The 22,764-nt window shown below is 50.0% G+C and overlaps 1 long non-coding RNA gene across 1 annotated transcript; it reads right to left on the bottom strand.

Annotated features, from left to right (window-relative positions):
* Positions 1-1,359: 1,359 nt before the first annotated feature.
* On the bottom strand, positions 1,360-17,867 carry LOC111767521 (uncharacterized). The gene is made up of 4 exons (XR_002799245.2): positions 17,355-17,867; positions 12,060-12,198; positions 3,492-3,677; positions 1,360-2,398 (listed from the first exon to the last, which is right to left on the bottom strand). It is a non-coding gene; the product is annotated as an uncharacterized lncRNA (long non-coding RNA).
* Positions 17,868-22,764: the final 4,897 nt, after the last annotated feature.

Below are 22,764 nucleotides of genomic sequence, written 5' to 3'. Positions count from 1 at the left end.
TGATTGGCTCAAGGATAAGCATGGGACCTAAAATGATGCAAGAAGAATCTCTCCCCAAAGAACTTGAATCTTGAAAAAAGTGACTCAAGGATGGAAGGTGGTTCCAGCGAATTCATCTTCACAGTGCAGCTGAGAGGAGGGTGCTGCCAGGCCCTGCCGCCCTGGAGCCCAGGCCATCCATGGTCATGGCTGTTCAGCAGTCCCTCCGACACTCTGAGCCAGCCCACAGCCTTCCCAGAAAGCCTGTGCTTTCTGCATATGTTGCGTCTCCTGCTTGCACGCGCACACCGGCTGCTCTGTCAGATGTGGTGTGTGTGCTCTCCAGCCAAGCAGCCCCAGGCCCAGCCAACTGAAGCTTCCTCCCCACGGCTTGGGAGGTGTTTGTCTCGATGTGCTTCTTGGTAGAGGGTCAACAGCAGCTTTTCAGCCATAACTCCACCAACTGGCCTTCCTCCCCAGAGTCCTGAGGTTGACCTGATCCCCACTGGGTGCGAGGGAAGAGACCCCACCGGGTGCCAGGACACTGGAGGACTGTGTGATTTGGGGCAAGTCGTCACCCCTGTTGGGCCCTCCATTTCCAAATCAGAAAAATGAGAGGCTTGGACTGGACCTGACAGCTCCCATTACAGAGGCAGAGAAGGGCGGGACGGCAGAGCGGTCAGGAGCTGCAGACTGCCTGCTTAGACTCCCAGCTCTGCCCTCCCTCGCTGTGTGGCCTTGGGCCAGTAACTTCCCCTCTCTCTGCTTCAGCTCCTCGTCTGTAAATCAGCAATACATGGAAATAGGAACCACCTCATCAGATTGTTCTGAGGATCAAATGATTGAATATTCGTGAAGTCCTTAAAACTGTAACTGGCATGTAGATGCCTCCACAGATCGGAGGCATTACCAGCATTACCAGGCACCTTACCTTCTATTAAGGTGCGTGTACGTTCTCTCTCTTAACATCACAAAAGCCTGGGGGGGGGGGTTCTGTTATTACTATTTAAAGAGGAGGAAACAGCTCGGAAATGCTAAATGACTTACCCAAGGTCACACAAGCAAGAAGGGGAGAAACTGCATGCTTAGAGGGGCTATTTGACCCCAGAGCCTGTGACTTTAACCATCATGCCCTTCGAACGCTGACGTTCTCGACCCGTTTCCCAATGTGTCACCCCTGACAGGACGTGTGATGATTTTAAGTCATATGTGAACAGTCTGGCTAAATAATATTATGCATTATTTTTGTGGTCACCTTCTGTTCGTGGCAAGGGAATATAGGCTTTCCATTCACTCAAATTTATTTAAGTAAAAAATTAAGTCCATTTTTTTAAAAAGTAGTGTGACGAGGGCTGGCCCCGTGGCCGAGTGGTTAAGTTCGCGTGCTCCGCTGCAGGAGGCCCAGTGTTTCGTTGGTTCGAATCCTGGGTGCGGACATGGTACTGCTCATCAAACCACGCTGAGGCAGCGTCCCACATGCCACAACTAGAAGGACCCACAACGAAGAATATACAACTATGTACTGGGGGGCTTTGGGGAGAAAAAGGAAAAAAATAAAATCTTTAAAAAAAAAAAAGTAGTGTGACAGACATTATTATTGCTGAAAACATTTGCTTCTCTTCCCTGGCGAGGAGAGTACATTTCTGCCCGTTGACGTCAAGCTTGGCCCCCTGACTTGCAGCAGCCAATCTAGCCAGTGAAGTGTGAGCAGAAGTTGTAGGACCAGGCACAAAGTTTACCATATTCTGTCTTCCTCTTCCAGCAGTGTTCCCAATAGAGGCTGCTCCTTCCGCCTGGGTCCTGGAGTGAAGAGGACCTGAGGCAGGGCCACAGGCAGCCCACACTGCCCACACGGCAGAGGGAAGAAACGTAGCCTTTTTCTTGTGAGGCACTGCGATCTGGGGATCATTTGTTACTACGGCATAACTCGGCCTATCCTGGCTGATACAGATGGTAAAGAAATCAAAGTGCAGGTGGCGCCAAGAAATGGTGAGACTCATGAAGGTGAAACTTGAATGCATGATGGGAGTTTGGGACTCAATCTACAAAGTAAGGAGAGCGGAGAGCTGCGAGTATCCTGCCCTCACCGCAGCCACTCTGCAACTCTCACGGCCCCCACCAGCTCTGGGCTCCCCTGGCCCAGCTTGGGACAGAGAGGAGCAAGGTGTCCCAGGGCACTCACCCAGGCGCCTCTCTGTGCTCAGCTGGCTCACTTGTCCTCTGTCCTCTGTCCTCAGGTGTCTTTGATGGGGATGGGAAAGGTGGTTCTGGGTCTTTGAGCTGCCAAGGCAGCAGCCGTCTTGGGCCTTGCAGACTTTGCCTCTTCCTTCCTCTACACCCATCTTCACGGGCTGCCGGATGGCGGAGTGGGAGTCCTGGGATCTCCCCATCAGCTTTTCTGGAATGGTGAGGGAGACCCCTGGAAAAGGGAAGAAGGCTCCAGTAGGCAATTAAGTGATACCATGGGAAGAGGAGGGGTTTTGGGAGCAGACAGACCTGAAAATTCTGGCTCTGCCACTTTGCAGCTGTGTGACCTCGGGCAGTCTCAGTTCTCTCATCTGTAATCCTGGGAGACTAACGCCCTCCTGACAAGGGCAGTTGGTGTCTTCCCTCCTTTCAACTTCATGCAGTGGGAGGCGTGTGCCCCTCCCCCAGGTCCCAAGGCTCTTCTGCACAGGACTGTCCCTCCCCAAGGCGCCAAGACTAACATGGTGGCCCCACGAGACCGGGCACATGAGTCCCGGTCGCTGCTGTAACCCAGCACCTAAATACTTGTTGAAAGAATAAAATGGAGTCTCACATCAATAAACAGAATGTCCAGACCCAGACCAAAGTATTCATCAGACTGCGAACTTGATTTTCCATCAAATCTTGAGGCTCTCCCAGGCCAGGCCTCTGTCTGACAGGAGGTTAGCCCTGGGATGGGACAACGACTGGCTTCTCCTGCCTCCACTCTGCCTGCCCCTCCTGGAGCACGGAGACTTCCCCCTTCTGGGGCCGGTGCACGGAGAGGGAGGGGGCAAGGCGGGAGGAAAGGTATTTCCTTGAACTCCTTGAACTGGAATTCCTGCTGTGCCAGCTGGCCTTGCTCGCTCCACACCCAGCAGATGTTCAGTACTGTTGCTTCCTCAGGGGACTTGCCAGGGCTCTGCAGTTCCCTGCTGGGGCCTCTCCAGCTGACATCTCCCTGCACCTGCGTGGATGCATCTCTCCCATGAGAGCTCTTCCTCAGCCCTGTGCATTCACCTCCCTATTCCAGGAGGCCCTGTCGGATGGGACCCATGATGATCCTGTGTCAGGTCTCTCTCCCGTGGCTAGTCCACAGGAAATAGCCACACACCTCTTGTCCTGACAAACTCTGGGAGTGCAGGCTGAACCCAATGGGGCTTTCCTAGTCCCAATGGCTGCTTTAGCTTTCTTGGGGGTAAACTGAGTCAGGCACTGGTGTTCCATGTCTCCCAACTGCATGCAGTAAACACATTTCAAGCTCTCCAGGAGCGAGCAGTGCTCACCAAATATCCGTGTGCTCCCGTGTTTCCCAGACTCCCTTGCAGTTGGATTGAAGCCGTGTGATGAGTTCTGGCCAATGAAGTGAACAGAACTTCCATGTGTCCCTTCTGGACTGAGGCATTTAAGAGCCAGATGCTTCCACCATCTCTCTTTCCTGCCTCGAAGGCCATGTGTTCCAGACAGCACCACTGTAAGACAGAAGAGGATAGCCTGAACGGCGCCAGTCTTCGACCTGAGCAGGAAATAGAGCTTTGTGGGGTTAAGCCACCGAGATTTCTGGGCCTATTTGTTACTGCAGCAAAGCCTGTCCCATCCTGCCTAATAGGCCCCACGTGCTAGTCTTACATCTGTTCTCTGCACACCCGTCTCACATTTAAGATGAAGAGGGCAGGCATCCTTGACTCCCTAAGATAGGGAGAGGATAAGGCTCTCAGGACAGCTTCCTCACAAATCCTGTGCCATCCTCTTCATTCTCAATTCTTTTCTAATTCTGAAGTTGGTAAAAGAGGATTGAGAGCTGTGGTATGTTTCTAACTATTTCACCTGAAAGTCTGCACACAGTGAATTGGCACCTCTCTTTGAAACTGCACATCTGTCTTATCTTAGTGCCTAATGGAAACATCAACTGTAACATCCTGTTACACGAGACTGTTGTGCAGATAACAAGATTGAATCAGATTCATTTCCATTCCATGAGGGAAGTTACCCTAAGCCAGGAACACCCATGACCACATGTAATCCTTCCCACAGCTCTCGGAGACAAGCCACTACTCTTATGATCCCCATTTTACAGACGAGGAAACTGAGGCCCGGCGAGGTAAGTGGCTCGCCGAAAGGCACATACTAGAAAGCAGCAGAACAGAGATTTGAGCCCAACTCAGACTGAGGCCAAAGCCCTCCCTGGCCTGAAGTTCTCCAGTAACCAAATCAGGAGGTCAGTCCCCTGACAGCGAGCGTCTGATGGCTGATGGTCAACCATAGTGATGCAAGACCAACATCTGTACCCAGGTCCCTGTCACCAAAGCTGGTGACCACACTGACTCCATGTTTGTTAGGCACCTATACCTAGTAGGGACATGATAATGTCAGCATGCTCTTGCATCCACAGGAAAACTAACCGAGTTAATTAGCCTAAAAAACAGCCTAGTTAATTTCCTCCCGAGGAGACCCCTTCTCCCCGGCAGGTCTGGCAGGCAGGGCCAAGCTTTCTCAGGATTTGCACGCACGCACACCCACGTCCACGGCTGTCCCTCCAGAAGCCGCATCTGCTTTACACCTCAGTGTCCTCGGGAAGACCTGATCTTGCCTCCCCCCGCCAGTGCCCAGCAGCGCCATCCTCCCTCGGCGCTCGCTCCAGACGTGTTATTCACGCTGAACTCATCTGTCCTGAACGCAGATGTAAGATGTGATTCCCCAAGAATTCAAATGTAATTTAAAGTTGTTTTCCAATATCTAATTTGCCTTTTATTTATCTAGGGCAATATTTCAGTGGGAGCCTCCCAGCCAAAGTGCCAGCATTTGTTTACCGTGCCAGGCCCAGCCACGGTGGAAAGCCACACGCCCAGACACAGACATTACCGATTAAAAAAGTAATTACAACACTGAACAAGGCCTTAAATAAAAGTGAAAATGCAGGAGACAGGAGGGGAAGCAAAAACATAAATTGGGAACAATGCCATTTTCCCCAGACATTTTGTGATATTTGCAGCCTGCCTGGCACTGGCGCCCTGCCCTGGCTGCTTCGGATGTGAGCAAAGCAACCGGCAGGGAGGGATGAGACAGCTCTGCCCTGCAAAGAGCTGGAAAGGAGTTCCTAATGGTCAGAGATCACCTGTCTGCCTGTTCACCTGTCCACCTTTAAGTTTAATGTCTTTCTCTAGTGAGAACCCTCTCAAACTGGTTTTCAGGGAAGGAATTAGCATACTATATTATGATGGGCGGTCAAAATCCAACCCAATTCAAACTGACTTAAAGAGAAAACAGGTATGTTCTGGCTCATGAAAGACCATCAGCAGTGTTAGCTTCAGGCACAGTTGGATCTAGGTGCTCAAAATCTTCAAGAATTTCTCTGTCTGTATCTCCTGCCTCTGCTGTCTGCAGAGTTGGCTTCATTCTCAGGTTTTCTCCACCTGGTAGTTTAAGATAGACTCCCGGAAGCTTTGAGCTTACATCTTACCAGCTCAGCACTCCCAACAGAAAGAGAGTACTTCTCTTCCCATAGTTCTACAAAAATCTCAGGTCGGGCTGTCATTGGCCCTACCTGGGTCACGTGCTGATCCTGGAACCAATCACTGTAGCCAGGGAGTTTCAGTCCTCTGACTGGCCAGGCCTGAGTCAGAGTCCCACCCTTGAGAACAGAGGTAAGACCAGTCTTGCCCAAATCACATGGACTGAGAGTAGGGGAGGGGTGGTTCCCCAAAAGAAAACTGAGGTTCTGTGAGAGCTAAGGAGCAATGGGCAGGCAAACACAACTGATGTCCACCACAGAAACGAACAATTTCTGTCTGTTTCTGATAGCTAACTCTTACATGATCTCTAGACCAACTTTTCCGACTTGGGAGCATGGCGCGGCAGTCAGTGCTCCACTGTCGGGGGTGCAGTAGGACTGTCGTGTAAAATGTCAAACCGGTGGATTCCTCCCTCAACTCTGCCTGAAGAAACTGTCCATCACAGCATAGCATGACCAGGAAGAGAGGACCGTGCGTAATCACCGAGAGTAGCCGGCAGTGTCAGGACAGGCAAAAGCAAGTGGCCCTTCAAGTGGATTTCCTTCAAGATGGATGTAACACGAGCATCAAGGTTGGAATGAGTTGGAGAATTGCTAACTGCCCAATAATCAGGTCCTGGGGAGGCAGGAGGTAATAGTGATATTTAAAGTGCTCCTGGGTCCCGCTTATACCCGAGGAGTGACTGTGACTGTGAACTGACAGAGTTGGCCATAGAGACTTAACCTTGGGGCCAAATATGTGGAACTCTTACACCTCTGAAGGAGTCAGATCATCCTCTCTCCAAAGACATGCAGAATCTGGCCCCAGCACAGCCACGGAGCAGCACCCACGAGGCTGTGCAGGGCCTGGCTTCCACGGAAGCCACTTTGGCAACAAGAAGCAGCTGCGGCAGCACCAGCCAGACTCCGGTTCTTGCCATGTCTGCATTGGAGGTGGACAGATTCCCTTTGAAACTAAGAAATCGTTTGGGGTTCAGAGATCATTCAAGGGATGGGGGGCAGGAAAGCACCATAGGAGAAAGGTGATGAATCTCCTACTAGCAAGGCAGGTGAGAGGTGAGTGCTGAGGCTGTTGGGTGGAAAATGGAAGCTCTCTGCCTCACTCACGCCCAAGGTGGTGGAGGGCTCTTGCTGATTCATGAGGAGTAAACAAGGGACGAGAGCAAGTTCCCTTCCTGGCACAGTGTAAATGCTACCATTGTCGTTGCTCGCCCAGTACCACGATCATCTTTACCACGTGCTGCCTCCTTTCACTCCATCCTTTCGGAAATTCCGTGAGGTTGATGCTCTCATTATTATTCATCCTCACAGGACAGATGAGAAGATGGAGGTTCAGAGAAATGAGGTGATCTGCCCAAAGTCATCCCATGCTGGAGCAAGGACTAGAACCCAGATTTCTTGCTTTCTCCTCTAGCATTTTCACTAACAAAAGGCTTTTCATTTGCGAAGGCAGTGGGCAGACGGACATAAGAACCTCCCGTTTATCAGGCATCCATCATGGGCTGGCGCCGTCCTCAGCACCTTCACAGTGTCAGCCCTTTCATCTTTCCCCACAGGCCTATGAGGTCGCTGTGTTATTATTAACCCATTTTATTACGGAAAATGGAGGCTCAAAGAGGCGAGGTGCCATTCCCTGCGTTACGTTACCAGTTTGAGCCTCTGCAGGGATTCAGCATGAGAAGAAACCAGAAGTTCTCCAGGAAGAGAGCTCCCTGCTCCACAAGGCTGGCAGAGTCTCACCCCGCCCCCTCCCCGAGACTGCACTGGGCTGCCCTTCGCTTCCCGGAAATCTCATCTACGCACACTCCAGGGCCCTCTGCCACCTGGGTCCATCCAAGAGGAGAGATGTCGGGGATAAAATTGTGATTCGGGGGATTCCGAGGTAAAGAGAGAGACAGACAGAGACTGAGAGAACTGACAGTGAGTGGGGAAGGAAGGAGGACATGCAGGCAGAGGAGAGAAGACAGAGACTATGGACAAGGAGGAATGGAGAGGAAGCCAACGGGAGAAACAGGGAGTGGGACAGGAGGTGGCAGGGGAGGAGCGGAAAGCGGAGCTGGGTGTAAACATACATAACTTTTGTAATAAAGGAGAAACTGCAGTCCTTTGTTAAATATAGTCAGTCCCTACTCTGTACCCGTCTCTGTACTAAGCATTGCAAAAATAAGGCCCTTACTCTCAAGCGTGTGTGTGAACAATTGTAAATGGATCGATGCGCGATCAATGCTCTGATGAGGAGGAACCAGATTCCACCCAAGACGCCAGGTAAGCCTTCACTCAGCTGCAGGTGGGGTGTCAAGAGGGTGGGACAATTTTCCATGCGGACAAGGGGAGGAAAGGCATTCCAGACAAAGGGAACAGCATACGCAAAGACCCAGGAATATGAGAGAGTGCATGGAGTCTGGGAACGGCGAGGAGCTGTGAAGGCTGCACGGAAGAACGGGACGGGGCCGGGAACAAGGCAGGGTTAGATCACGCTACAGATGAGATTTGATCTTAAAGACCAGAGTCTAGAACTGTCATTAAAGGACCCCTGAGAGTTTGCTGATTTACACCTAGGGATTTATGAGTGCTCAGTAAGAACTTGTAAAATTTTGGTGTATTCCCCAAATACTAGCACATGTGGGATCATCTCCCTGACAACCAGCACGAGTGTCAGTGGCCCTGTGATGGTTTTGTCTGTGATCACTTTGGGGTCTAGCAATAAGGTGTTAACTGTCCCAGAACAAGGGGCAAAGAAAAGGGGTGCACTAGACACGTAAATGATGTGTTCGCGCCAGATAGAGGCCAGTTGATGGCTTGCTATGACCAATAAAGAGAAGAAAGGGTGGGAAAGTCCAGTCTCCACACCGTCCGTAATGAAGGCAGTTGACCTCAGAAGAAGCTGTGCCAGACAGCAGCCTATTTTTACTAAGTGGCAGTTTAGTTTCAACAAAATAACATCATCAATCAGATTAAGTAAATAACATAATTTGAATTTTATCACTTTTACTCATACTTAGTTTCTAATTTGCTTTAGTCTTATAGTTGTTTATGAACTTCTTTCGACATTGATTCTAAAACATAATTTTGTCATATTTTGACTCAAGTTGGGATGCATCTTAAAATCTATAGCCTTGTACAATTAAAATTGACAGCACTTTTTCCCTCTTACTGCTGTACAAAATAATAATGCACCTTACAACGGATGGCACTTTAGATTCAGTGAAACATAGGATATGCAGAATGCGTTGATACTAGTTTTGTTTGTAAATAACTAAAAAACATTAAAACAAAAAATGTGTAAGTCAATATGGGGTCCATCGAATGTTTTCCATAGAAACAGTTTATGCAGTACTCAGGTTGGAGTATTACTGATGACGGTGAGGCAGTGAGAAAAGTTTTAATCACAGAAGTCAGATTTCAGTATTAGAAAGATACTCCAGCACTACACTAGATAGAAATAGAGAGGCCAGTCTGCAGCAGATCAACTGAGAAATTATGAGGACCTAAAGAGAGGAGCTTTAGATAAGGGAAGATGAGGACATAGCTTGAAGAGCTATGCGGGAGGTAGAACCAATAGGATTCAGTGATTAATTAGATGGGTAAGGGCGAGGATGTGTGGAGAAGGAAAGACGGAAAGGGAAGACCCAAGGATGATGCTGGGTTTCTGGATGGGAGGGAGTAACATCCCCGAGGTACAGAAAGGTAATGAAGGTTGAGATGGTCTAGTTGTGGCAGCGATGATGGTGATAGTGATAATGGTATTGAAGGCTGCGGGATGATGGGGGTAGTGGTGGTGGTGGTGATAATGGTGATGGTGGAAATGATAATGACAGAGGTGGCGGTGATAAAACTGGCTAAAGTAGTAATAATGGTAGTGATAATGGTGATGGTGATGATGGCGGTGGTGGTGGTAGTGACAGAGGTGACAAAAGTGGGGATGACAGAGGTGGTGGGGGCAGTGGCGATGGTGTAACGGTGGTGGTGATGGTGGTGATGATAGACATGACGGAAGTGGTGATGAGGGAGGTGGTGGCGGTGATAATAGTGATGATGGAGGTGATGGAAGTGGAGTGGTGGAGGTAATGTTGGCAGTGGTGGAGATGTGATGGTGATAAAACTGGTTTAAGTAGTGATAATGGTAATGGTGATAGTGATGGTGATGTTGGTAGTGATGATGATGATTAATGTAGTAGAATTATAATCATGTTATCACCAGGAGGCCGAGAAGTCAAAGTGGCCACACTGGGGATTGGCCTCTTCAGCTGCCCCATCTTGACACCAGGCACCTTCTGGGGAAGACCCTGCCTTCTGCAGCCCTCATCCGTGAAATGAAAATCATACCTCTCTCCTCCTATCATGACAGTAGGAATCACTCGCACTCTCTAATCACTCAATGGGGACTAAATTATAAGTGAACCCTGGAACCACCGGATTCCCCCCACAGCAGGGAATATCTATTATTTACCCATAAAAATATTTCAAGGGTTATTAGCATGTAAACTGTGATTAATTAAATTCACAAAAAATGTTTCCAATGCATGCAAATGAAGTGGTTCCTGCTGGGTGAGGTGTCACTCTCTCGGCAGCTGCTGGAGGAGACAACTGGGGACCAGTTACTCAACTCATCTCCTAGTCCAGCAACTTCAGAAGAAATAAAACTACAGGGTCCATCTCAAACGTGGTTCAGCCTGAGCTCTTCTAGACTCATCCTTCTAGGGCAGGTCTACACAATTAGGCTAAGTTTGGATACTACTTTCCCTATGTGGGAATTTATTCACACCCGTGATCCCTGAAGAGGCCTGAAGGTCATGGAGCTTGAAAGAACCAGAAGGGGGAAAATCAACTCTCTGACCACTGAGTCCAGGAGAAGGCCAAGAGAGCTCAAAGTTACATTGACTCCTTTCCAGGGCTTTCTGTATGCAACCCTGAATTCTTATAAGGTTTTCATGAGGCAACAAGACCTTGGATTGCACACTCAAAGGCCCTGGGCCCAGAACCAGTGGCCAGAAGAAAGGGGCAAAGGAAGATGGGGGGCCAGACTGAGTTGCATATAGCGACCTCCAGGATTCAAAAGGTTGCCCATCGTCTCTGTCTTTTGAGCCTCCAGAGATCCACCTGGCTGCTGTGTAGGCATTTGCTGCCACAATGGGCCCACCAAGGTTTCGATTATCCGAGAACGTGTCCGGGCGCCCAGTGCCCACCCTGCTGCAGACACTCCTCAGCCAGGGCCGCTCTCCTTGTTGTTTCTCCCGAGCCCAGCAGTGCCCACCTCTGCACAAACACTCGCCCCCATCGGGTTGTCTGGAGAAAGAAAGGACTGTGTGTGCCTAGATGGAAGTCTCAGCGGGATCAGTGCCTCAGACACATGCTCTCTCCTACTGGGACCCACCATATCCAGATGCAGCTAACACTTACCCACAGCAGGCCACACACTCAGTTGTGCATTTTTACCTACAGTCCTGTAGGTCATGACATTACTCAGATTTTCCAGATGAGGAAATGGGGTCAGCCACGCCTTGAGGACACCCACTCTACCAGATGCGTTGGACAAGAAACGCAAACTCCCCAACACAGGCCACAATGCCCCACCCTGCGGCCAGCTGCCAACATAACAAGACGAGGCCGACAGCTTCTCTCTCCCGCAGAGTACTTCCTTAATGATTGGGGGTGGCCTTGGCCCAGTGTCCTGAAACCTGACTGCTCATCCTCTGCGCCGTTTCTCCCAGAGGCCCATGAGACTGTTAGGAGTGGGGCGGCCTGGAAGTTCTCAGATGCAGCTCCTTGAAGAAGGGGAGAGGGCCTTTCTGAAAGAATGAAGCCTTGGGTGGGATTAGGAGGGGGAGAGGGAAAGACTGATGCCCAAAGTCAAGACAATGGACTCAGGGAGAGCAGGCCTGGCCCAAAAGGGGTCACAGACAGACACATAACTGTCCTTAAGCCCTGGGACCTCAAGCAACCCCAACTCAGCACCCCCCCCCCAGCAGGCCTGAAGAGCAGTGCACCCGGATACCGGGCCCCTCCAGATACCAAGGAACCCACCAGGGATGGCGTCCAGGCAGCTGCAGGTCTGTGAGGGGGAGTTTTGACAAGTGAGGGTTTCAGGGGCCCGAGAATAACCACAGAGAGGCCTAATAGTTAACAGAATTGGAAGAAACAAGACAGAACCCCAGCAGGAAAACTTTCAAATCTGCTCTGTGTGGAGAGCACTCCCTGATGCTCTCTCCATGCAGGAGGGTCAACAATCCTCGACTGTCATCGTCAGGTGCCTTTCGTCCTGGTGTGTAACCAAGCTCTTGGAAAGACTCCCCCTCTGCTATTTCCCCACATTGTCCCTGCCCATAGGACCCTGCCCCGTTACCTCACAAATAACTTCTGGGTAACCTGGGGTCTTCACAAACTCAAGGCTGACATTGCACTTGACTGGGCTGGTGTCATGGATGACGGTGGTGGTTCCAAAACCCGGTGGGTCATCCAAGCCACCTGGGGATAATTTTTTCCTGTTATTAACAAGAAAGGTATATGTCAGAGAGATAAATGGTCATAAACTGAAGCAGTCAGAGGGCATAGAGTCAAAAGGTAATTTTCCCACCTAACCCAGTCACCCTCTCCCCATTTTCAATCCCCACAGGCGACACTGTAACAATGTTGGGGTATCCCTTCTGGAGAGAGTCATGTATAAACAAGCAGACATGAGGCTACCTCCTGACTTCTCCCCACTTCAAGTGGAGACGCATCATAAAGACTTTCACCATCTTGCTTTTTTCACTTAATAATTCATTGGAGAATATGCCATAACAATATGTGTACATCTGTCTCATAATTTTAAACAGCTATGGACAATCATAATTTATTTAATGGGTCCCCTTCTGATGGCCTTTAATAAGCTATTCAATGTGTCCATTTAATCCTCACAACCACCTCATGAGACACATGGGTTATGCCTATTGAACAATTCAATGCAATTCAAAGGCCACGTCCGAATAGGAGTCCTGTGATGTTGTGATTTGCAAGAAATAGACCTTTGGTCTTCATCCTCTTGATAAGGTTGCTAAAGGTGTCTTGATGTGCGTAACAAACCCCTTTCGACCACACCTGAGTTTACCTTGATGAGGCGACTTTTGGAAAGCCCTTAGGTGGCCTAAGGATGAGGGCCGGTTGCCAAGGAACCAATCACGTGACTAGAGGGTTGGAACTGTCAGTATCAGCCCCAACCTCCTGAGAGGGGAGGGACTGGAGGTCGAATCAGTCACCAATGGCCAATGAGTGGATCAATCATGCCCATGTAATGAAGCCTCCATCAAAACTCCAAAGGACCGGGTTCAGAGAGCTTCCAGGTTGGTGCTTCTCTTCCATCTGGCTGGGCCTGAGTTAGATCCTTTTATGACAAACCAACAATCTAGTCAGTAAATGAGAACTAGTTTCTCTAAGTTCTGTGAGCCACTCTAGCAAATTAGTGGAACCCAAGGAGGGCGTGGTGGGAACCCCTCACTTACAGCCAGTGGATCAAAAGCACAGGTGACAACCTGGACTTGCTGTTGGTGTCAGAAGTAGGGGCAGTCTTGTGGGGCTGAGCCCTCAACCTGTGGAATCTGATGCTGTCTCTGGGTACACCGTCAGAACTGAGTTGAGTTGCAGGACACCCAGCTGAAGTCGCAGAACTGCTTCATGTGGGAGAAAGAACCCACACGTTGGAATTGGTGTCAGAATTATAAATCCTTATCCTAGCCACACCGTAGAATTCCCCAGGAGCCAGACTGCCCCTCAGGGGTTCTGGTCCTGGTACCTAACTCTCCCTGCTCCCCACTCTGGCCTCAGCTGCTGGAGTCTGAAAGGCCTGGCCGGGCTTTGTGGTGATCAGTCAATCCGTTTTTATTTTGTATTAAAGTTGCTGTTACTGCCCGCTGCCACTGTCTCCAGGCTATTTCTCAGGACATAAACCTTCATGGCTCTCCTCTGCCACTGTTTCTCAGGGTGGCATTTGACTCCACCCAGGAGACCTGGAGATGTAGCAGCCTCAGTGGCAGCGACCATAACCGAGCAGTTAACCCTATAGGACGCCTGGCAGGCTGCCCTTCCCAGCTGGGTCTGGCGGCCTTTGGTCCAGTCCCCTCAGTGAGGATTTGGAGCTGGGTACAAACGCAGAAAAGCACACCATGAGTGGTAGAGAGGATGGAGACAGATACGGAGAGAGGCAGGGACGAGAGCTGTGCCCTCATCCCGCACTGTACAAAGACGACCAGCATGAATTGGCTCAAGAGCATTTTCAATCAGATAAATAAATAAATCATTTATGAAGACACTGCTATCAATGAAAAGAGTTGCTATTGTTGAATACCTACTGGATGCCAAAGGTAACAATAGAGATTGTAAACTTTATCCCAAACCCTGGCTCCAGGAGACAGGTTTGAGAGCCTCGCCTCCCGCCTCCTTGCCGGTTGACCTCACAGTAAAGCTCTTTCTTTTCTCAAAAGCCGGTCCACAGAATTGGCTTCTATGCGCATCGGGTAGCGAGCCTGTGCTCAGTAACAACCTCATCTCTGGTTCCCTTGGAAACCCTACAAGGAGTCATTATTGTGAAGAAACTACAGCCCAGGAATCAAGTGCCCTTGCCCCAGTTTATCAGTCAGGTATAGGTAATAAACAATCCCAAAATCTGTGGTAATAACCAATCCCAAATATCTCAGTGGTGGAAAACAACAGGAGCGGAAGTTCAGCTCTCGCTCAAGCTCCGTGTCCACGGAGGGCTGGCAGTGACTCTGGCGTGTGTCACCTTCTTTCATGGACACTCTGCTCCGTCATAAAGATAGGCCATAAAGGATGAAGGACCTACTCCCCAATGACGTGCAGGTAAATGTTTAATAACAGTTCCCTGGGGGAAAATGTATGTGTATATAGACATATAGACAGACAGAGAGAGATAAAGATACTTGTATTTACTATAAATTTTGCTGATATAAAGGATGTGTAGTGTAGAGTTTATATATAATAATAAAATGTCTAGTACTCTTTACAGGAAGTTCCATACAGCCAAATGATCCTCACAGGATGCTTTCGCTGACTTTTACTGAACTCTTAAATTTGTAGCCCCCTATAGTTACAATGCAACTATGACTTGACAATTTATGTTGCTATTTATAATAGCAGCTACCAATAGGACACTTTTTAGTTTAATCTGCCTTTTCTCCACCACATTCTCAAGTCTAGACAATCAACGAAACAATGAACAAAGCCCTGATTTGTAGTGTTTGTCAATTTCTGTGGTATAAATACTTCCGCTGTGGCCGATTTCAACCTAATGAAGGTCACCGAATGTGGAGCTGGAGACGTGTGGCACCATTACCTAGCATTCCCGCCATACAGGTACAAGAGACACAAATGAGCTCAAGAACTCAGGTGATGGTGAAATGTAGTAAAACCATTAGGAAGTGATGAGTGTGGGGTATTTATTACCTTTGTTTTTAATAAAATGTACTTAAGTATAAGTTTACATAATTTAATTTTTAATGATGACTGTGTTTAATAACTGGCTCACAACATTCTGAGCATTTAATAATCGGCTCCCGGGGGCGGATAGAACCCAGCTCCAGCACTGCAGCCGCTCCGCAGCTGCCAGGAGGGCTGCCCTCAGCTGTCATCCTTCTCCAGGAATTGCTCTCAGCTGAAGAGCTCCTTCTCGCCCAAGACCGCATCCCCTTCCCGGGGTAACTCACATCCAGTGAGCAGTTGACACGGGGGTGTAAAAGCTCAGACCACTGCCCCAACTTGTGACATCTCTGAAGAACCACCCAGCTGCAGAGCTCTCTGTGTAGCCCAACTTCTCCGTCTGCTCAATCCTCCTTCCTTCCCTTCCCCCATGAGGGCAGCTCCTAGAGCACCTAGGAAGCTCCACGCAGGTTTATTTCCATCTCAGAGGCCGCTTCCCAGGAAGCCCAGCCTTCGCTCTGGGGTCCAGGTTGACGGGGCAGCACCACCTGGAACATTTGTTGGCCATGATGGCAGAAGGAAAGAGGTCTCTGAAGGGTCTCACTTCTGCTCACAATCCATTGGTCGGAGCGAGTCACATGATCCTACCCACCATCCTACTTAGTTCCCCTAAATTGGGAGATCCAGAACATGCGGCAAACAGCCCTGGTGATTACCAACCATACAGCTGTGGGCTGGAACTCCAGGTCTCTGACCACAGACCCTGTGCTCTTTCCTCCAGGACGTTTGGGGACTAAGGCTCCTTGCTAGGTCCTGAGAATATGAAGATGAGTAATATTTGTTCCCCACCCTGAGCTCTACTCCGAAGCACCCACGACACTAAAGCTGATATACAGACTGTCAGGTCAGAAATCCACCAAGAGGGGACTAACGTCAGTGCTGATGCTGCTGGCATCGTGTTTGCTAACGTCCCATTGGCCAAAGGCCATCACATAGCAAAGCTCAAACCCAAGATTCAGAGAACTAGAACTCCCTTCTCAATAGGAGAAGCGTATCGCATACAGGGATAGAAGATGGTGCCCGATTTTGTTGTCATCTACCACAGCGATTGAGTCAACGAATAAATGAATGAACACAAAGGCAGAAAGGGACTAACGGAAAGGGATGTCCAAGTTCAGCAGGTCCATGTGCTCAGCTGAACCGGCCCTCTGCAAACGCTCCTCCCCACCGCCCGGCTAGCCAGGGGAGGAGACACACACTGTGTGGTCCCCAGGCCTCTGTGCCCCCCGCTCCCAAATCTGCATGCCTGCCTCTTGCCCAAGCCATCCCTCTGCCCACCTGAGCATTCTTCCGAATCCCCACCGTGCCCCTTGTGACGCGCAGCGCGGGGAGCGTAATTGCGGTAGTGATTGCTTACAGCCATTACATTAAGTTTCAAAATGCTCCCTTCAAATTGAACAATGTTTTTTCAAAGTCAACAGCTGCTTCACAGCTTGAATGCAACCGTTAGGATAAATTAAATAAAAAGGGTAATAAAATCACAGTCTAAATTTAATTTCTGAAGAGTGCATAGGCTCAGAAAAACAGCATTTAAAAAATGTCTCTAAAATGCAGCCAGAAAAGCAGAAGTTAATTCACTCCCTGATTATGTAAGCTAATGGGCACACTGGCGCAATTGACCACATAATTGCCCTGGTGTGGACAAAGCCCCGAGCTCATCCCAGCGCTCTCCTGTTCAGCCCACAGGCTCCACGTGGGAACGGGCTATTGGACAGGGGCTTGTCTATGCAGATGTCCCCACAAACAGGCTCAGAAAAGGGTCCCTGTTCCTTGTAGCAAAATAACAATGAAGATGATGTCCACAGCCAGCCCCCGTCCCACCCCATCTTCCCGTTACCTGCAGCCACCTGGAGCCACCCGGCAGCGGCCGGAGCTAATGTGCACTTGCCTGTATGCAGGTTGCAAAAGTTAGCCACTGAAAGCCTACCTTTGAAGGGTAGCTGAATAGACCACCCAAAAATATGCCACTTTGGCATAAGGATTATTTTGAGCTAAAGAAAGAACAGGCATGAGAAAAGCTCTCTGCTCTCCCCCATTTGCCGAAACCCAGGACAGAAATTTGTCAGGGTTTCCCCCTCCACTCTTCCAGGAGGAACAGAGGTTAGTCACCAGACACAACTCCACATCCTTATGAGAAGAGAGAGGCACCAGAATTATCTCCAGAACAAACCTGACGAACTAGTCCTCATCTTCCATTAGTTTCCCCACGTAGTTACCTTCCCACAACTTGCCAGCCTAGAAACAAAAGTCCTTTTCCTTTGTCAGGTCACTTCTCAAGCAATGTATTCGTCTTTTGCCGAGATGCTATGTAAGCCCGCATTCTAACCCCGCTTTGAGGTACTCAGCACTGGGTGGTCCCATGTGTGTGCTTGATGTACATGTCAATAAACTTCTGTTTGTTTTTATCTTGTTAATCCGGTTTTTCTTGGTCTATTCACAGGGCCCCAGCCAACGAATCTGAGACAAGTAGAGAGAAAAAGAATTTTTTTCGTCTCCTGCACCTCGAAGGCAACTCACCTTGTGAGCCACCTAGAAAGACCCGTCCAGCACTTCCCAGGTTCCAGCCTAAACGCCAGTCCCACCTCTACCATTTATTTGCCGTGTGATCTGCTCATTTCTTGGAGCGTCAATTTCCTCCTCCTCCGTAAAAAGGGAACTCATTCATTCTTTCATATAGTCAATAGATCGTTACTGGGCACCTAGTCGGAGCCAGGCCCTTCCCAGGTACCCGGGAGACAGCAGTGAGCCAGTCAGACAGAAATCCCTGCCTGAAGGGACATACATCCTAGTAGGCGAGACAGACAATGAACATAATCAGGAAGCTGTGTGTATAGAACAGGAGAAGAGAATTCTAGTTTGGGGAAAAGAAAGTAGGAGAAGGTGGGATGAAGTATTGTAACTTTAAGTAAGAGGTTTGGGGAAGGCCGCACTGAGAAAGGCCGATTGGAGTGAAGGCCTGAAGGAGGGCAGTGAGCCAGCCCCACGGATACTGGGGGAAGAGAGTCCAGGCAGAGGGAAGAGAAATGCAAAGGCCCAGGCAGGAGTGTGCCTGGAGGGATCTGGAGGCAGCAAGGAGGACAGTGTCCCTGGAGCAGAGTCAGCAGGAGAGTGTAGGAGATGAAGTCAGAGCTCACAGGGGAGTGGGAGGGTCCCATTCAAAGGGCCGAGTCATTCATTGACCAGTATTTACTGAATGCTTAATACATATCCGACAGAGGGACGTGGTGAGCATTGAAGCAGATACAGCGACGGTAGCTCCTGGCACGTAGGGAGCTCTCAGCAAATGTCTATTCTTCCTGCAAAGAGGGCGGTGCCCTGAACACTGGCCAGGGCGGGCAGAGACACTGTTCAGGAGAACCTGGGTCCTGGCTCTGTGTTCTCTCCCTGGGTGAGGATGCGGCCTCACTGCCAGCAAGGCTAGTTCCATACCTGTTAGAGGCTGAAGGCATAGACTGCCCTTGCCCGAGTGCCAGGTACCTGGGGCATTTCCTCCTGGCTCCATGCCATGGAAGGTCTGTGTCACACCAAAAACACTGCTGTCCTCTCGGCTCTGAAAGGACAGTAGCTGCATGGAGAGGGGTGCAGGCAGCTGGTCCCCATGGAGGGAGCAGGAGAGGGCATGACAAACAGAAGGGGCTCCTGCTCTGGGGAGCCACCCCGTGCAGCCTCAGCTAAAGAAATCGGTCAGTTAGAGCAGGGTGTGCATGTGTGCACGTGCACACGCAGCACACGTATGTGGTCCCTTCCCTCCAAATCCGTAGCCCACCTGCAATGCTGCAGGTGCTTACTCTTTTTTTCCATTGTCACCACCCAGCCGGTGTACCCCGTTCCAGTCTCTACCCAAGTCGGCCACCAGGGGGCGCTCAATGCTCCCCTTTCCCCTCCCATCAACTATCTGGCCAAGAACACACACCACACACACACACACACTCCTGCCTCTCCATCCTCTCTCAGTTCTCACTCTTGAAAGTCCTGGTCCCAGGGCTGGCATGGTAAGAGGTAACCTGGGGTCTCCCCCTGCTTTTTAAGGACTTGCAGCCTGGAAGGCCTAGTGGGTCATACAGACCAATTCTCCAACAGCCCTGGGGCAAATGCTTCTTGTCCACTACTGTGCCCTAAGGGGGTCTTTCCTCACCTGAGTGATAAGGTCTTAAACAAAGAGCAGCAAATGCTTTGTGCCTGGAGACTGGGGTGGATGAGACCCCCGGGTGCCCCGGCCCCCACCTGAGGCTGTGGCATAGAGGAGTCTATGGAGGGAGCCCTCTGGGCATCTTGTTGAAATGCAGACCGTGCCTCCGTCATTCTGGGGTGGGGCCTGAGCGTCTGCATTTCTAACAAGCGCCTGGACGTGCTGAGGCAGCAGGTCCAAGACCACCCTGAGTGGTAAGCATAGGGGTTGGTGTGCAGTGTGCATCCTCGTGGCTGTCACAATTCCCTCTCTCTCTCTCTCTCTCAGTGCAGACAGCAGGAATTCATTGAAGCAACATTAAGAAAAAAAAAAAGGAATACTTGAAACAACAGAACCCTCCATGTATAGGATACTGGTTAACTAAACCTTAGAGCAACCGTCAGCAGGTGGAAAAGCGTAGGCGTTTACCACGCAGCTCTCTGAGAGGGGACGCCCTGACTTACAGGTGCCCGTTCCCGTTGTGCAGATACTTCCACCATGGCCAGTTTCAGTCGACCAACGTGACGTCCATCGGCTCCCGCAATTTCCCACCGTTTAACAGTTCAGAGCCGCTACAAGCTGCTTCCAGCACCCCACCAGCAGCTGTAAAAAATATTAACAACGAGGAAGCGCTCTCTGTGCTGATATGGAAAGAGCTCCAGAATATCCTAGAAAACGGAATAAAGCAAGATAGAGAGCAGGGTGGATAGTTTGCTCCCTTTGGGTAAAAGACGGGGAGGGATACACACACGTGATTGCTTGTATTCGCATAAAGACCTACTGGAAGGAGACACAAAAAGAAATAAACATGGCCATCTAAGGTGGGGAGAGAAGGCAATGCACGTAAAAGGAGCGATGCGTTTTTGTAAATATCTTCTTATATTACTTTGATTTGGGAAGTGTTAAATACAATACAGCATCTATTCAAAACATTCAATTAAGAAAGAAAGCATATCTAAAAGGCAAGCAAGTGACTCTGACCTTCTTGTTGGGGCCACAGGTAGGAATTGCTCTACAACTCCTGAGGTGCAAGAGACATCCCGTATTTTTTTTTTTTTTTTTTTTTGCTTTTTCTCCCCAAATCCACCCTGTGCATAGTTGTATATTTTAGTTGTGGGTCCTTCTAGTTGTGGCATGTGGGACGCTGCCTCAACATGGCCTGACGAGCAGTGCCATGTCTGCGCCCAGGATCCGAACCGGCGAAACCCTGGGCCACTGAAGCAGAGCGTGTGAACTTAACCACTCGGCCACGGAGCCGGCCCCCTATGTCCCATTTTCATACATGTCTAAATCAAGTCATACCCCCATTGGTTAACGGAGATGATAACTTCAATAGTAGTCAGTTTCGGGAGTCTGTCTTCCTTGGGTCTTATAAGCATCCCAGGGTTTGGTCCAAAATAATTAGAAAGGACTCAGTCTCCATTTCATGTGGTCACCATCCTCACAGTTGCAGAGCACCAGGACCCAGAATAGACTCTAAGCTTACTGTCTAAATTTCAACACCAGCTCTGTCTTTCACTGGCTGTGTGACCTTGGACAAGTTGCTAAACCTCTCTGTGCCTCAGTGTCCTCATCTGTAAAATGGGGATAATAACAAGATCTGTGACTTAGTGTATTTAATATAGTAAGATCAGTGCCTGGCACTAGTGGGCAACTGATAACTGTTGCTACTGACATCGTCACCATCGTGCACAATGTCCCACCAACAACTGCCCTTTGGGATGGGTGACAGATACCCTCGAGGGTCCTCTCCACTCAAGCAGACCTGTTTGAGGCACATGGACAACATTCCCAAGGCTGCGGGCCTGGGAGTCCAGTTTTCACAGTCCTCATAGAGCCACCACCATCTTGGAGGGACTCTGCAAGGAGGCGCACCCACACCACCCCCAGCTCCAGAACCTGCAGCCACATCCCCTCACCCAGGCCCGGATACAAAACTCTCTCCTCCCCTCCGCGCACCAGCCCCTTCCCCTCTGCCTCCCACGGGAGCTGGCAAAATTCCCCTCGGGGAACCTCACGGCCCTGCGTTCCTACCACCTGCCCCTGTGACAATGCAGAGTCCCGGGCCCCAGGTGCAGGGCCGGCCGAGGCTCAGGGTTTCCTGCAGCACTTGCATTTGCACTTCTGCCCTGGGGGCGGGGGCGCCTCCGCCTTCACAACAAGCTTCCGGGCAAATGGGAGGAAAGGTTTCCTTCATTCCTTTCTAATGAGCCTAAAGCCGTAAGAAAAAAGAGAAAAAGACATGAATCAATTTTTTCACTGACTCACACTGCTTCCTAGGAATAACTGAATCAGCTCTAATTTTGTGAAAGTAAATCATTCCTTGACGTTGGCACTTTAGTATCAAATAATCGTGACCCAACCTCGCCTCTGACCACAGCCCCTCCACAGTTTGGGAGGCCAGTGGCAGGGCAGGAACTTTCCATCCTCAGCGAACTTTCTGCCTGCCAAATCTTGTCCAGAACCCTGAAACAATGCATCGCATTTTATGAGAATTTGCATTATGTGACTTGGAAATCGGGCGATTTAAGAATTTTAATAGAGACTTGCCATATGCTCAGATTTTGAAATAATGCATCTCTTCCTTTACATTCATCCCTCTGGGAAATTTCGTCTTGAATAATGCATAACTTCAGGAACGAAACCCTTGCATAAATCTGATGAAAGCAATCTGCTGTGATGGGGAGAGGTGGGGGGACCCCCCAGTTAATCCTTTCTCCCCCTACCATGTCTCCCACAGGGACTGTGGCCTGCATCCTGCTTGGGGCTCATTTAGCTTTGTGGCTAAGATTTCTTGAACCGGTCACTCTGCTGAGACCTGCCCACTGATCCACTCAATACAAATCTGTGAGGCACCTACTGTGCGCATATGTAGCATGGGCATACCATCTTCATGGAGTTTGCACTCCAGTCCGGTCCTTCCTACAGCCTGAGAAGCCAGGGTTATCACTGCTCCTATTTCAGGATGAGGAAACAGGCTCAGCCTGAGGTCACACAATGAGGAAGTTGGGCAGAAGCCACTTTTGAATGCAGGTCGTCTGAGTCCATCTGCGGGTTGAGGAACAGGGCGTGTGTGCCGGAGCCCCAGAGGCTGGCAAAATGCCGTCTCAGGTCACCTACGAGTCTGCTGGGAGGTCACTGTGGCCGTGATCACACTCACTCCGGAGCACTGGCGAGGAGGGCGATGCCGACGTCACAGGGCCTCCCTCCCTGCAAGGGAGAGCATCCTGTCGACACCCCCAGACTTACACACATTAGAGTTCTGTCCTCAGAACGGGGAGTAGACCCTGGGCAGGTGAGCTCGAGTGTCTGCAGAGAGGACGCTTGAGGAGGGCTCTGGAAGAATGGCCGGAGCGATCCAAGTGGACAAGAGCGCAGAAAAGGCAAGAAGTTCAGCATGCCTAAATGCTCA

Source organism: Equus caballus, chromosome 13, assembly GCF_041296265.1.
Source record: "Equus caballus isolate H_3958 breed thoroughbred chromosome 13, TB-T2T, whole genome shotgun sequence".
NCBI lineage: Eukaryota > Metazoa > Chordata > Mammalia > Perissodactyla > Equidae > Equus > Equus caballus.
This window is presented reverse-complemented; position numbering and strand designations above follow the sequence as displayed.